Raw genomic sequence first — 11,833 nt, forward strand, 5'->3', positions numbered from 1 at the left:
CTTACTGCTTCCATAAACATAATTATTTGTGAAGGCTTGCTGTAGTCTTTGGTGTTTGAGAGGCAGCATGATATTACTGTAAATATACCCCATTGCTTTGGTATTTCCTATCATGCCGTCAGATACCCAACAGCAAAGTCACTCTTTCTTGCACGGTTTTTTGTGGGGGTTTTTGTTTGTTTGTTTTTTGTTGTTGTTTTTTTGTTTTTTTTTTAATGTATTAATTCTGACATCTAGCAAAGTGGATAATTCTCCAGCAGTGAACGTAATGATTAAGTCAAGAGGTAAACAATCAAGAGCAATCAGTTCCTGTATTAAGTTATCAAAATGTTTTTGTGCCAATTAGATTTTGGGATTCATGCGGTTCAGAGTGGTGGATAGCTTAAGCAAGGATAGGTAATACCCATTAGTCACTTAGTCTTCATAAGAAAATGGGATTTCCTTTTTCTTTGAATAATGTGATTTGCCACGGGCTAAGTACTAAAAAAAAATGCAGCAGTGACTTTATACAAGTGTATGATACTGTAAATAGAAAAAAGTATCCTGTATAATCCATTAATTCCTATGTGCCACAGATTATCAGTGTTTTCAATGCACTTAAATGTTGCTGAACTCCTCAGAGGCCCTTCATTTCCCACCCTGCTTTTCAATCAAACATAAAGTGTACAACTTTGGAAGTAACATAGTAGAAGCTGGTATATCATCATTGCTACAGTGAATGTATGAATTAAATGTTACATGAGAAAAAATGTTAGGAAGACTTTCAAGCTTTCCTACAACTACTTGCTTTTCATTCATACTATAGCAATTCCATGTATTGCCTCCTTATTCGTAATGTACTACATATTGATGAATGTATTTGTAGATTTCTTTGGATACTGAAACTTGTTACTTTTTTATTTTCGTGGTTAATAACTCAGTCTGTGTAAGACTGAAGAATGGCATTGTAAATTTTCTATCGATTCAATACCAAAGCAAGAGATTGGAAGTCTAATGGTTTAGATATTTTAAGTACTGTGGTTTTCAAAGGTGAGAGCCTGTTTTGTACTTGCAAGGTGTGTACACACCAACTATGTATACAAAGCTTACATGTGTAAACAGATGCTGAAGTACAATATCTACTTGCCTGTGGGGACAAGCACACATTTTGTAAATGCAGACCTGGTGCTCACACTGCTGAACTGCACCCTAAAAATATCGGAAAGGCAAATATGAAGTGTCATCTTGTTGGAAGTTGACTTCTGTATACTATTACAACAGCTTGGCCTTGAAGAAATGTTGTTTGACAACACCTTTAGAAATATTTCCCATGAGGTCTTTTTACTTTAATTTTTTGTGTTTGGTTGGGGGTTTTTTGGCGGTTGGTTGGTTGGTTTTTTTACTACTTTAAAAGAGGGATGGCTAGGGAGAGGGGAAACTTAAGTAAACTATTCAAGTGCTGCTTGGAAAATGGCACTTTGTGTCCTCTGTCAGCAGTTCTGGCTGGAATTCGCATGTGTTCTCACAAGGCCTGCACTGACTGACAACTATTTTCAGCCCCATTGTTTTGGACGTGAGCTTTGCACTGGCAGGCATTGGAAAGGTGCTTTTGATCACTGCTGTAAAATTAGTGATCTCAATTTTATCATTTGCTGCGCTAATGCTGAACTCTGTATGTGTGTAACACAATGGCAAATCACTGAGCTGTTTAGCAACATGCATCCATGTATGAGTTCTGCTGCTTGAACAGTATTTTGTAACAGTCACGGATGCACTATCCTGTTTTTAACTATTTGTTCTGTCACAGCCTCTCATTCCTACTTTCCTGCTTCTGATTTTCTTTCCATCCTCTGTCCTCTAGTGATCTCCCCTGCTGCTATGGAGAGATCTGAATTGGCCCTCCAGAGGCTGTCCATCAATGATGTCAGTCATTGAAGGGAGGCTAATTCAGGGCAGCACGGTGTAAGCAGAGGGTAGTGGCAAGAACTTTAAGTAGTGGATTAAATAAAAATGGAAGGTTTTAAAATGCAGGTATACAGTGAACCAGAGCTAGCATTGAGCACGGGATTCCAGTATTAAAGTTGCTGCATGGATCATACACCGCATCTAATTAAATATTTGGAGTGTGATTTCAACCAGTGCTTTTGTTACTCTTCTGTGAAGATCATCATTTGATGTTCTAGCTGTTAAAACTTTAGTATTTTTTACTTTGTTATCACAAGAGGACACAGATATTACCATGTATTTAATAGTTTTTGAATAGAGTTGCTCTGTATTGATTGCAAAGTATTGTATTTTGCAATAACTCAATAAATCAACCCATGTCACCAGTATGTGTGTTTGTCTGTACCTGCAAGGCATAGGAAATGATTACATACTGCCTTTAGAAGCTATTACATTTTATTCTATGTAATTGCATGCTGACAAATGCAGCGGTTCCTGAGCAGCTTACAGTGCACACTAAAGGTTTTGCTGTAATTTATTATTTCGGAGCAGCAGATCTGGTAATATGAACAGTTATGTTATGCCTTCTGAAGTTTCTCTAGTATACAGGGTAAGTCTTGTCTTAATTATTCTTTTTGGATTTGTTTTACTATTGGATGGGAGAGCTCAGTTGTAAGATGGTCTCATGACAGGTCTTCGAGGAAGAAATGAGACTTCCTGTAGAAGAACTGTAAGACAGGCTATCGGCAAGTAAACTTCTGCAAGTATAAAGGTGTCACTGAGTTTCAGAGACACTTTGCTTTGGCTTCCACTGCTACCATAGTCTCCACAACAGCAGTTTCCAGATGTTTTTGTACCTAAAACCTGTTGTGAGCTGCTGATTGCTCCTCTGCTGTTGGCACTAGCCTGATGTCTAGTGTGTAAAGAAGCAGGGCTTTCCCTTCCTCCTCAGTTGCTTCTCTCTACAGGCATTGAATACTGGGACTTTCTGCCTTGCTGGGAAGGGTTTTTCTTCAACATGACTTATCTTTTTGAATACTAATTTATAAAGAGTCCATGAATTCTGAAGTTGTAGTAAAATAGCCAGGACTTAAGCTTGTTCATCGTCTGGGAAGAACAGCTAGGAGGCAAGTGTTGAGTTTGTAAATATCTTCTGAAGGGTGGAAAAATACTTGATTAAACAATTTATAGGAGCCACTTCTCTCACAGGACACTGCTTACTACCTTGGAGAAGGCTTTTTTATGTCTTCATTCTGATCAATTAAAGCATTAAAAATACTGGAAAAAAACCTGAAGCATTGGAAAAAACCTTCCTTTTAGAAGTAACATTTGAAAAATGTGCTCCTTTGTAAGCATGGGGCTCCGCTGCTTTTGAAGGATCGCTCTATTTTGTGTCTTGGTAGTTGCTGTTGCGGGTGGAACTGTAATCAGCAGTGTCAGGGTAGGGTCAAATGAGCCAGACAGCTTCATTTCTGCTCCGTTGTCCTGTGGCACAACTTGCATGCTATTTTGATAATGTGATTTGGCACAGACTGGAAGCTAGAGCCAAAAGCTGGCATGGTACTGATTGAAATAGGTATTGGTGTCCATGCCTACTTTCCTGTCTGAGTGCTCGCATTCAGCTGCATCCTGTTAACGTGCCCATAGGCCTAGGCACTACTTTCCTCTGCCAGTGTTTTCCCACTGGTATTTCTCTATCTGACCATGCTGGAGCACTGTAAGGACTACAGGATCAGGGGCTGGGGTTTAACAAGGTTTCTGAGCTGATTTTAAGCCTCGTATGTTCAAAATACCTCCTGCAGTACTCTGTCTCCCTCTCCCTCCAGATCTGCTCCGCCTTCTTATCTACCCATTGCCACCACATAGTTTTGTTCTCTGGAGCCCCAGCAGGGACTGGTCCTACTTCAACAAATTAAGGTAGTTCCCTAAAGGTGCAGTTTCACAATTGGATGGAAATGTGTTTTGGACAAACGCACACCCCACATTACTCACTTTGCTTTTGCTTTTTGCATGGCTGGTCAGGAATCGAGAACATACGTTGTTATTCAAAGAAAGTGGGACTAGAAAGCCACAAGCTCTTCATACACTGGGCTGAAAGCACAAGGACAAACAGACTGCTAGCTTATGCTCAACAAGATGCATGGTGCGTTACGTGTATGCCTGCTCGCTCATCTGTCGATGCTGTGCCTGTGGCTGCAGGTGTGCCTCAGGTGCCTCCCCCTGTGCTGGTTTCATGTGTACCAGCCCCCTCTGAAGCCAGCTGACATTCAAGCTCTGCCTGCTCCCAGCTCATTTTGGAGTTAGTGATACACCTTTCACACTTCTCAGCGCATCTGGGTCCAGGAGGGCTTACCATTGAAAGTGTGAAGATAGGTAGTAGGCTTTCAGGCTTTTTCACATTTTATATGTACTAATCAGGCCAATAACCCGCCTATACGTGAGAGTTCTATGCATAAACTACCAGGTTGGCTCCAGAAACACAGTTTGGGTCTGGGAGAAGTACTTTTACTTGTTTTTTCTGTTTTCTGGAGGATTCCAGATCTGCTGTTGCCTTTGGCAATGTACAGTTTGCTATACATCTGCAGAACATCATGAAGAGCAGATCCTGCACATGTCATCTGTAGTGTGTTTTTCACCTCTCTGTTCACTCTGGACAGCTGCTCAGCAAAATTTATCAAGTTCCCTCATACACTGAAGATAAGTCCAAGTCATTGTTATCTCAAAGAACTTTGGAAATTTTGGGGATCAATTTTTATTTCCAGCTCCTTCCTATGTCTTTAATTTAGACTGTATCTTCTTGTGTTTCCATCATCTCTCAGTAGAAGACCAGAATTGGTCTCTCATGCTTGGACTTTGCTTCTCTCACAAAGGAGCAGTCCTGCCCTCAACAGTCTAAATTATATTATGGTAAGACCAAGTGAGTTTTTACTTCAATTCAGAAAAAAATAAAGTCTGGGAAAGAATGTAAACTGTAAACATTGGATTCCTATAATCAGCAACAATGTAAGTGCCAGACTATACTAAGCATACACATGGGTTTAATTTTCATAGTTTTCATGGATCTCAGTTTGCAGATGATCATGAAATAACTGGATGGCTTATTTAATCTTTTTTAGAGTAGTGGAATTTACAGCAGTAGCATTCCTGTGGCCATGATCCAAAGTACGTTCTACAACTGCTGTGCCCCCCAGTTCAGTATTTCAGTGGTTCTTGCTTAAAAAATGCATAAAATAGTTGTGTGTGTATATATATACATATAAATCTACCAGATGAACTTTCTCCTCAAAATGAGTGTAGTCTCTTTGACAATGACTGCTGTGCGCCTGGACATTTGGAAGCATCCAAGTCTGTATGTACCTCTATCATGTCCAGGACAATAGGCATTAATCTCAGTTGCAGCCCCTAGGTGATGCTGTTACACAAACACAGAGAACGTGACCTGGATTTTCAAATGTTGCTTCTAATTTGGGGCTACCGGTTTTAGCCACCCTGGCTCGGTTTTAAAGACTTCGTAACTCCTGTTGACTTTAATTACATGTGCTGTACACACAGGCCTGCAAAGTGTCCGTGTTGTCAAACTTGCTGCAGAACAACCAAAGCAAAATAAAATCAAATGAGTAGCTTTGAGGAGGCTTTTAATTAAAATCTTAAATGATAACTCTAGTCTTTGGAGAGCAAGAGCAAAAGACTTCTATTTTGGTTTCTGCCAAACACACAGACTACCAATTTGTTGTCTAAGAACCTTCCCCATTTGAAGGGAGCACTACTCTCTCCAGAGGATCTTCAGGATGAAGCTCTGGGCAGGGTTCTTCTGGCTTTCCTCCTGTTCCCGCTGCCCTTTGTGTAGGGCATTGGGGTGGGACAGGGTGACCGCTGTTTGAAAAGGTGGTTTGGTTTTTGCTCCCAGGAACTCCGCTGGAGCAGGCCACAGTCTCCAGTGCTGTGCGCTCGCCTGAGTTTCTGGCTGTAGCAATGAAGCCGTGGGCTTACCTGCTTGCTCAGATGAGCCCGTCCCTCATCCCTGCCGTCCTGTTTGGGAAACGGAAGCCACTGCGTGCAGATTATTATTGCTTCATGTCTTTATGTGGCTCAGAGTTTAGGATGGTTCAGTATATTTCAGGAAGTGTTCAGAGAACCTCATACCAACTACAAAGAATTCCCATTTTTCCAATAAGAGCCACTGAGCATTTTTTTAAGATTTGGAAAATCCTGTTGGTCACAAACCTCAACAGGGCACCCAACCTGTACCAATTACTATGACTTCTATCTGTTAACACTGAGATGTTCGTATTGGCTTAGGAAAAAAAACCTCTGGAACATTTATGTATGTGGCCAACTGAGAGAAGAAATCTCAGCCCTCATTCTTTGCAGGAGGAAACACAGTGTCTTTGCTCTTCTCAATGCAGTTCTGTACAGGGTCACCACCAGTAGAAACCTGTATTGGTTTTGTGGTAGCCTGACTTTAGTACTTGCTCTCACAAAACTATTACGGGAGAGCAAAAAAAAAAAAGAAAAAAAAAAACCCCAGTGAAAAATACCACTGAAGGAAACATATTTCCATTAATCAAATAAATAATCTGGAAGAAAACCAAGACCTTTTATTAAATTAGCTGAGACATTTAGGTTTGGGGTTTTTTTCCCTATGTATGTGCTGTAAGAGCAGTAGGTGACGCATAATGATGCTTACAACTTTTAAAATACTCCTATTTCTGCCCATTTGCTGACTTTGCCATATTTGGATCTCAAATCCGGATCTGCGCATTCCATTTGCCCACATTTAAAATGTGTTTGGAATAGCAGGATGGAGATTGGGGCGGAGAAACCAGATAGAGCTGAATTGCAATTTCCTGGTGACATGTTCTCTAAACATCCCAAAATATCTCTCAGGGTGAAGTGTTCCTCTTGTTGACTTCGGATTTCAGCAGCACCCACCTTTCGTTCAGTCCCAGTGCTTCTCACAGGGGTGGTAACATGATTACCAGTAATGATCTTTCATGCTGTAGAGTTTTCTTCTCGCACCGCTTCCACGTTGAAGGAATTTCTTTAAAACAATGCATAGGACATTGCAAACTTGATGGGTGGGTGGCCAGTAAGTTCATGTTAAAGATTAGAAATGGGGACAAAGTGTAAGTGACTTGTCTAAATTTCCTCAGGAAGCTGAAGACAAAGAGAAGAGTAAGATCCCAGACCTTTTGTTCCCATGCTGTTACCAGAAAATTATCATGGGACTTGCTAAAAAAGGGCTTCTGTAGTAAATCCAAGAATGTTATCCGCATCTCTTAATCCCTAAAAATGAAAACATGCTGTGTTACACAAAGAGGTAACAGGAGTGAGGTGACACCCTCCCTCCATTCATAGATTCTAGTCTTAATTTTGTTTTGCTGGCTTACTTCAATTTACCTACCTTTTCCAATGAGCTTTCAGGACCAATATCTCGGCTGTTGATTTAAAATTACTAATGGTATGTCAAGACCTGTAGGGCAAAATAGAAGATCTTTGGATCTCCAAGGCATGCTGGGGCACCGTGGTTCTGAACCAACCTGCTGGCTCTCTGCTTTTCTCGATAACGCTTGTAGACTGATACATTTGACTTCCCAAGGGACGAAACAGGCAGGCCGTTTTGCCTTCTTCACAGCTCACCAAGTCTGGCGATCCTGGCTGAACAGGGCTGCAGAAGGGACAGCAGCCAGAGGTTGGAGCAGGGTTGCATCCTGTGTTTGAATCAGAACCAATTTCAAAGGGAAATCTTAGTAATTTGGAAGACTGTTCCCCCACGTACATGAAAAAATAGCAGCTGGAACTGTTCCAAAATAAATAACATGATAAACAATGTTTTTGTCTCATGGGCTCCTGGCTTGTTTGGGCACATGCAGGTGCCATACCCATTCTCCCTGCAGAGCCGCACTCTCCGCATCTGTCTTGAGGCGTGAGATTATTTCGGCCCTTTTGCTTCTCTCCGATGTGTCCATTTCTCATGAGTCAGAATCAGTTTTGTCTCTCAGCTTACTGCAAGGTTGTCCTTATTGTGGGCTTCCATAATGACCATCACTTGCTTCTTGCTTATCTGAGCATCGGACTCCTAGCAAGTTTCCAGAGGACCTTTCCAAGAAAAGCTGCTGTGATTAGCTGGTAGCACAGTCCTCCCGTGTCTCTCTCAACAGCAAATCTTTCAAATTTAGCTCTCATTAGCTTGGTTATGGAGATGACTATGAATACTCCTCATGCGCCACTGGCTGTTAAAACTGGCATGAAATCCAGGCTAAGTACATGGGCCACGACTCCATGCCAAATAACCACGGTATTTCCAAGCAACTGCTGACTCAAAAATACACTGCTATAAATCACTTGGAGCACCAAGCACTGAAACATCCGTTGCCTCTCTGAAGACCTTGATGTCTCCAGAGCCCAGAGCTGGGTTAAGGTAGGAGTTTGGCCACCACATAAATTTTAAACTTCTTCTTTTCTGATTAACAACTCCATGTTGTTGCAGAGAAACCTGTTTGCTGTGGGTTTGTGTGCCCAGGCACGCATTGTCTTCTTGCACCTGCATGAGGAAACTGTAATTTGTAGAACTGGGTGATTTGGCACGGTCCTGCCACTAATACCAGGACCGTAAGGCCCTCGTGGTTTTGGTTTTGCATTTATCAAAATTGCTGGGTGAGCTGATCTCCTTTGCATCATGTTGTTTTCCCTGTTTTGTTAGAGCAGGAGTAAAAGAGATGATGACCCAAGTGAGTTTGTACCAGGCTAAAAAGTTTCAATTTCTGCTCTTTAAATAATTTTCTCGAACCTGTCCGGGCCCTGGTGTTTGCTTCCATCAGCCAGGCTCTTCTGCCTTGACATGTCAGCGATCTTTCATCAAGGACTAATTACTTTTTTGATCCCGATAGGAGCACGCCAACCATTTTACAGTGAAAAGAAAAAGGAACCAAAATACAGCTTTCCTTTCAGAGCTGGGTTCCTGGCTCATCTCTATCCTTCCATCTAATGTGATCCCACAAAGCTTCAGCTTTCAGCAGGTGACTGCCCTGGTGTCAGCCTGGTTCAGCCTCTGTGCTGCTTTGCCCACAGTTATTTTTTACCCCTCTCCCTCAGCAGCTTTCCCCAACACTGCGGCCAGCCTCTCCCCTTCCAGCAGCGGGATGGGACACCTGGATTCGTCTCCACTTGAGACAATTGACAGAAGAGCCTAAATTAGGTGCAGAGTCCCCGTAGGCTTCCTTGCCAGTCAATAATATTCAGTAGGCACCTTCAAAGAGCAAGGCAGGTTGTAGATGGTTTAGTCACCCTCTGGAGTCGCAGGTGACCTCTGAAGGAGCCTCCGCTGCCAGCAGCAGGCGTGTAGCTACACCAGCCTTCTCATTGCAGCACCTCCTGGAAGCACCTACATTACAAGGGATGAGTCCTGGCGCTTGTCCTGTGTCACTCCGTTGGTTTGAGCCATCCACCTCTTTTCCCTGTTCATCCTCATAGTGTGTTTTCCTCATAGATGTTGTTTTCCAAATGCACAAATACTGTACTCCAGCGATGAATTATTCCCGTCTGATGGGATGGGAATTATTTGTCACCCCTCTTCCTGATGGCACGGTGCGCTTTTAGGATGCCGCTGATACTCTGAGCCCATTACAGGGTCAAAAAAGAAACAAAGGGATCCATGCCAGAATGAACATTTCATTCACCCGCTTTCTTACAGGACCCACTAAATTTGAGGCTGTTTTCCTCCTAATACGATAAGCGATATTCAGCACAGGAAAAGATAAGAGACAAACCTTCCTTTCTTTCTTCTCTCAACTCTCCCAAGCTGTAATTCATATTCCCCAGCTTCTTTCTTTAGGAGTTAGCTGTTAGAAGAGGGTTAAACAATCTCACTAGGAAGCAGAGAACTTTATCATAGCTAAGGAGGATTAACGCACGTGTAATCCCCTTACAAAGCCACTTGCCTTCCAACTCCAGTGTGTAAAAATAAAAAAAGGATTGGATCAATGTTATTTTTCTCATATCTAATTCGAGAACAATAGAGCACATTAAGTAATTAAAATGTTCACCTTTAAGGTGCTTAAAAGCAAGGCTGCTGGCAGATATATAATTAGCTCCAGTTAGGTGCTTTTGCTTGTTTACTTCAGTTAATTTATCTCGTGTGGGGTCTTTGGGCTTGGAGCTTTATTTAGAAAATATTTTGTTCTTGCATAAGGTAATGCAGTGGATAGGCAAGGACCAAAGACAGAAACATAGAAAAAAGATAATTTGCTGAGCCAACATACGTGCTCATATAGGACATTTCGGGTCCTCTTTGTTATGCCATCTGCAGATGCTGGCAATTTATCTTTTGTCAGAAGTATAGTTCTTAATAGGATGGGTAAAATCACCCCTAACGTTACTATTTTTTTTGTGTTGGACCATTCATTTTGCTTGGGTGTCTTAAAAAAATCTGGCAGCACTGGGAAAACAAACCTTGGGGAATGATTTGCAATTATTTATTGTTTGGATGTTACATGTGAACGGGTGACTCTGCAAAAGAGCCCACAAATGGTTAGTGTTTATGATCTGGATAAGACATATGGGAGGCTGGAAGATACTGACTGATACCAGGGAGGAGGGGGAAATATTATTATATTGATGTTGTGTGACCACTGTAGAGGAAGTGAACCTTTAAAATGTGGAACCTCCAGCACTTGAAATGATAAGCAGTGCCTACAGAAATCAGCTTGTGGGATCTGTTTCTCTTGCTAAGCTGCCTTTGAAGGCTGGGGGGTTGTTTTGCTTTCAGTTCCCCCGGGGAAGTTTTCCCGCCTTTCTATCTTGCCCACTGATCGGAGCTACACCCCCGGATCTGTAGGCGTCTGTATTCCCGTGGCAGGCTATGATAAAGCCCAGTGGTTTTTTGCATACTATAAATTATTGTACTTCCCTGTAGGTCTCGAGTTCACCAGCCACAGGAGACTGAGCCTGTCAGCAAATGAGCCCTTCATGGCTTCTGCTTTCTTAGTGAAATGTTGGTTTTATGGCTCCTGACAAGTGCATCTCAATATAAAAATCATGTATGCAAGTTGACTTTTTTTTCCCCTTCTTTTTTTCCTGTGCAAAATTTTTCTTTGCCTTCCTGTATTTACTCTCTTGCTTAGGGACTGAGGACTAAATAGCTGCCCGCCAGCTCCCCTGCCAAACCCAGGGTTCCCCCTTCCCTCTAGGAACTGCACATAGTTTCAGCAACTGGTTGATGTTCAAGTGGCCTTGGACAGACTAAAGATCCTGAGAATCTCCTCCATCACAGCCTGCTTCAGTCTTTCTAGGATAAGGCCACCAAAGCTGGGGGATTTTTACCAGAGGTGGTTCCATGCATCCATTTAAGTGAATCTAAGGCCAAGTTACTCAGGTTACCTATTTACGCCCATGATTTACTAGGTTTGATTCAAACAATGACCTAGAACATTGCCTTATACCGGAGACAGTCTGGGTACCCAACTCTTTTAAACCCCCATTTCTCACTGGGGGGTAGTTGCTTAATGCAAGGCTGGCACCTGGCCCCTGTGACACTTGACTGATATCGCAGCTCAGTATCTCCAGCAATGTCAAACCTACCAGCTCAACAGGGATGACTAAATCAGCTCCCCCAGCCTACAGCCACATAAACGCCTTTTCCTGGCAGAGCTGCCACTGCCTTCCTGAGCCGGCCCGCCGGAGCGCAGGAGCCAGCCATGCCAGGAAAGCACAGGACCTGCTCTTCCCTCTTCTCTTTCTGGAGCTTGCATGCCACCGGCACCGCGGGATGTCACAGCCCGGCTGCCGCTCCGACACTCAGCTGGTGGCCAGGCACACGTATGGAACCTTGAAACTCAACTCGGGCAACATGCACAGGGGTGGAAAGAGGACAAATCCCAATGCCAAATATGGCATTTGCCCTCTTTTCTAT

The sequence above is a fragment of the Fulmarus glacialis genome, unplaced genomic scaffold (genome assembly GCF_000690835.1).
Source record: "Fulmarus glacialis isolate BGI_N327 unplaced genomic scaffold, ASM69083v1 scaffold7959, whole genome shotgun sequence".
In the NCBI taxonomy this organism is placed as follows: Eukaryota; Metazoa; Chordata; class Aves; order Procellariiformes; family Procellariidae; genus Fulmarus; species Fulmarus glacialis.